Source organism: Ictidomys tridecemlineatus, chromosome 15, assembly GCF_052094955.1.
Source record: "Ictidomys tridecemlineatus isolate mIctTri1 chromosome 15, mIctTri1.hap1, whole genome shotgun sequence".
In the NCBI taxonomy this organism is placed as follows: Eukaryota; Metazoa; Chordata; class Mammalia; order Rodentia; family Sciuridae; genus Ictidomys; species Ictidomys tridecemlineatus.
In genome coordinates, this window is record NC_135491.1 from 11053272 (window position 1) to 11058174 (window position 4903).

The following is a 4903-nucleotide window of genomic DNA, read 5'->3' on the forward strand; positions in this document are numbered from 1 at the left end:
TTTCCTTTTCCTGGAACCAGGACTGAGCCCAGGGGCCCTCAGCCTCTGAGCCACACCCGCAGCCTTTTTATGTATTATTTACAGACGGGTCCCGCTCAGTTGCTGAGGCTGGCCTCCAACTTGCCATCCTCCTGCCTCAGCCTCCTGAGCCTCGGGCACTGCGGGGCCGTGCCACCCTGAGCTTGTCGCCAACTTCCCTCCCGGAGCCCATGTGCCCCGGGGACGAGGCAGGACGGGCTGCTCCCTGACCTCTGAACAGATCGCGGTCCCCGTGTGTGGGTGTGTGGCGGGAACCCAGGGCCTCGTGCTCGCTGAGCTCGTGATGTCTCTGAGCCGTGCCCGGCCTCTGTCAGCCCTGCCGCTGACCGCCCACTGCCCCCTCCCACTGCCGGTGGGGGCTTTAATAGGTCCCCAACCTCTTCGATGGCCCTCTGTCAAAAGGTGGACATGAATCCTCCTGGGGCACGCAGAGCACGGCAGAAGTGACCACGTGTGACTTGGAGCTGGGGCGCCCTCCTTTCTCACTGGGCCACTTGCTCTGCCGGTCACCTGTCACGTGGACACCTGGGTGGCTCTGTGGAGAGGTCCATGTGGTGAGGACCTGGACGTCCCTGCAGAGCCGTGTGAGCCAGCCGAGAAGGGGCCCCCGGAGGCCGCAGCCCAGCTGCCACCTCGACTGTGACCTCGGGGCAGCTGCGGAGCCGCTGCCCCCGGCCCAGCCACCCCCAGACCCTCAGGAAGTGCTGAGGTTTGGGGTGACGTGGGACGCACCAGGGGGTAACTAACAGAGTCACGTGATGTGGGTTCTGTTCCCGGGGAGGGCAGCCTCATCCGTACGACCACCGGTGTTTACTGAGCACCTACTGCGCGCCAGGAGCATGGAGGGACACACGAGAGGGAAGAGAAGAGGCTAAACTCCTGTCTCGTGGGGTTCACGGGCCGGTGAGCAAGAGGGACCATGAACCAGAAAGAAATACGGATGTCACCTTGAGGGGTGTGTGACACAAATACCGTGAAGAACAAAGCCAGACATCTCCGGGGGTTCGGTGGCCCCTCCGGGGTGACGTTGGAGCAGAGGCCTGAACGGAGTGATGCAGAGCCTTCCAGGCAGAGGGACGGCCAGTGCAAAGGCCCCGAGGCAGGAGTTGGTTTATTCAAACCAGAGCCAGGAGGCCCGTGTGGGCGCAGGGGTGCGGATGGGAGGGAGGAGGACGGGACGGGGCGGCAGGCCTTCAGCATCTGAACTGGAGGTGATCAGGGAATGAGATCTCACCTCTGGAGCCTCAGCTTCCTCTTCTGAGGAATGGGAACACGGGCACCTGGTTCTGAGGCTGTTGCGGGGATTCGGGGAGCTTCTGCCTGTGGTCAGCAGCACAGGTCAAGCCCTTTGGAGACCCGGCTGCTGGGCAGCTTTTGCGGGAAGGGATGCCCTCTCTGTGCTCAACACCTTTTACTGGAACGGGCTGAAGCTGCCCAGACGCCCCCTGGGTTCCCTGGTCCCTCTTCCTCTTCCTCCTCCTTCCTCACTCCCCTCCCCTCCTCCCCCCTCCCCTCCTCCCCCCTCCCCTCCTCCCCTCCTCCCCCCTCCCCTCCTCTCCCCTCCCCTCCTCTCCCCTCCCCTCCTCCCCCCTCCCCCCTCCCCTCCTCCCCCCTCCCCTCCTCCCCCCTCCCCTTGCTCAGTCCTGAATCAACTTTCCAGTCGGGGAGAAAACAGGGCCGGCTTCCTTCCTCTCCTGGGCGGGGCTCCAGAGAGGGACCCGGCCATTGTGTGTGCTGGCCTCAAGGTCGTTCCTGTCCCCTTCCCACCAGGCACTTGAGGACAGGCTGGCGGGGACGCAGGGGACGGCCGTGGTGGGGGTGAGGGGCCCAGGCCTGGCCTCTGGCCTCGTGGCTCCCCCCCCCCCTCGCCCAGGAGGGCCCTGGCACCAGACCCTGGTGGGTGGCCGCCGTCCGTCCGTCCGTCCGGGCTCCCGCCTGACGGAGCCAAACCCTGGCTGCTCCCAGGTCCCTTGTCTCCTTGGAACCTCATTTTTCCTCTTTCCCCCGACTCAGTCCTGACATTAAGCTCCTTTCAACTCCCAGGAGCCGAAAATCACCACCAGAGACCCGAGCGGTGGCCCAGCCTGCCATCCCAGTCCCTCGGGAGGCCGAGGCAGGAGGATCCCAAGTTCAAAGCCAGCCTCAGCGACTTAGAGGGCCCCTGTCTCAAAAAATACAAAGGGCTGGGAGGTGGCTCCATGGTCACACGCCCCTGGGTTCAAAAAAAAAAAAACAACACAACAAAACCAGTCGCTCGGGTCGGCCTCGGACCTGGCATCCTCGGCCTCGGCCTCCCGGGGCTGGGTGGACACAGCAGGTCTCCTGGGGACACAGCTTCTGCTGCCATCCCCTCTCCTGAACCTGTGGGGGCTCCCAGCGACACCAGAAGCCGGGACGTGTCACTTCTTATCACTTGCCAATTCCGCTGTCCCATGGCAAAGGGCCCAACTCCCACAGCTTAGGGCCTCACTAAGTGGCCGAGTCTGGCCTCGAACTCTCGATCCTCCTGCCTCAGCCTCCCGAGTCGCTGGGGTTCTGGGTGTGCGCCCCTGCGCCCAGTTATTCTGTGGTGCTTGCTGCTCTTTCCTGGACTGTGAGGAAGGGCTGGGTTGCGTGGGAGGATTCAGGAGAAGGAGCCCAGAGGTACCCGAGGGACGGGAGACTGGGTCCTGGGGACATCTGAGCCTCTGCCCCCGAGGATATGGAATCTGCTTGACCTAGAAACAGATGCAGCCCCCCCCTCCGCCCCTCCTGCTGGCCTCCTTCTGCAGGGATCACACACAACCCCCTGGGAGCGCCCGGTTCCCGCTGAAGCTTTGGCTCCCACCCTTGGGGTGTAAGCGAGAAAGGTCACTTTGTCCATCTGGGGAGGCAGGAGTTCTAAGGCCAGCGGGACAGAGCTTGCCAACGGCCCACCTGGGGCTCACCTGGGGCTCACCTGGGGCCCACCTGGCGCTCGTCGGCTCTGCCGTCCTTAAAACCAGCACCCTGAGGTTCCTCGGGGCAGCAACAGGACTGTCCTTCCCAGGCTCCCTTGCAGTAGGGGCATCGTGTGACTAAGAGCTGACCAATGAGACATAGGTCACAGTTGGTCCGTGGGACTTTGGAGAAAGTGCCTTAGAAGGGCGTCTTCCATAAACTAGCTTGAGGCTGATTTTACCCTTTGTGCCCTTCTTTCTATTTCTTGCCTGGAACACAGTGAGACCTCTGCAGCTCCTGCAGCCATTTTGGAGCATGAGGTGATTGAGCGAATAGAAGCCTCAAGCTAAGGAAGATGGAACAGGTTAGAACTTTGTCTCTGGGGACTCCACTCCAGCTCTGAATAATCTGTTTCTGGACTTTTTTTTTATGCACGAGAAAAATGACATTTTATTTAGAGACAGGGTCTCACTAAGTTATGCAGGGCCTCTCTAGGTTGCTGAGCCTGGCTTGTGATCCTCCTGCCTCAGCATCCCGAGCTGTTGGGATGCTTTTATCTTTTTTTTTTTTTTTTTTTTTTAAAAAACTCTTCCCTCTTTTCTTCCCTTGGTTTATTTATTTTATGAATTTTTATTTATGAACCTTTCCACTTTCTTCAGTGGAAAACTTGTTTTGTTCATTTCCAAGCTCCTCCCCCCCCCAGTACTCTTGGTGCCTTAAAGCAGTTAAGCCATGATTTTCCGCCCAAGGGTGACCTTAGTCAGATGCCCGGATTTTGATATGCAGCGTTTTTACTCTCTTGTTTCTTGTTGACATCTTACATCTTAATTGCCTCTGTAATCCAAGTATCATACTTTGGAATTTTTTTCATGTGGATAGAATTTCGGTGGGGGAGGGAGGAGTCTATAGCTTCTGAATTGAAATCTACATTTGGTTCTTTTCTAGTGTAAATAACACAGTCACCTGCCACGTGAACTTGGCCTTTAAAGAAAGGGCTCTGAGGCTTTAAAAAAACAGGTTGGAGACTGGGCATGGTGGGGTACGCCTGTGATCCCAGTGACTCAGGAGGCTGAGACAGGAGGACCACAAGTTTGAGGCCAGCCTCAGCAACACAGTGAGGGCCTAAGCAACTCGGCGAGATTCTGTCTAAAAATAAAAAGCAGAAAGGGCTTCGATGGAGTTCAGTGGTAAAAAAAACCCCGGGGTTCAATCCAGTCCCCGCACCCCAAAATAAATAATTAAGTAAATAAAAAGTAAACCAGCCTGTCCCTGGCTGCGGGCTTCACCGATGGGCAAACAGAGGCTTGAGAGGGCCACAGGGCGGATTCTCCAGCCCGTATCTGGAAGGTCTTCACCTCCCACTGTCCCAGCTCAATGGCCATCCCCAGAACAACCCCTCCCTCTCTGCCGCGCGCCTCTCCGTGGTCACTGCTTCTGGCCCAGAGCTCCTCCAGCGGGGCCTCGGGGCGGGGCCAGGCACAAGGCTCAGACCACTCCCCTGGCCCCGCCCCCGGGCGCCCGGCCCCGCCCCCGCTGCAGTCCCCTCTCATTGGAGGGCCACGTGAGGGCACCCAGGACAATGGCTCACACGGAGGAGCCTCTTCCAGGACACGGGCGGGGACCAGAAGGTGCCAGGACCCTCGAGAAACGTGGTCATCCCCTGAGCACAAGCAGCCTGCTCCGGGGGGCTCTGCTGTGCCCCTGGTCACCTGACCCAGGTGCTCCAGGGAGGGGCAGTCCTCGGCCCCCTCCCTGAGGGCAGGACCCTCCGACCTGACCTGGCAGCTGTGGGAAGGGCCTGAGGCCCGCCATCCAGTGCGGACCTGAGCCCTGATGTGGCCCTCGTGCGCGCGCATGCGCCGGGACAGGGGGTGGCCTCAGGTGGAAGAGGCAGCGCGCGCCCGGGTGTGGGCTGGGCAGGTGGAAGGAGAGGCGGACACGCGTG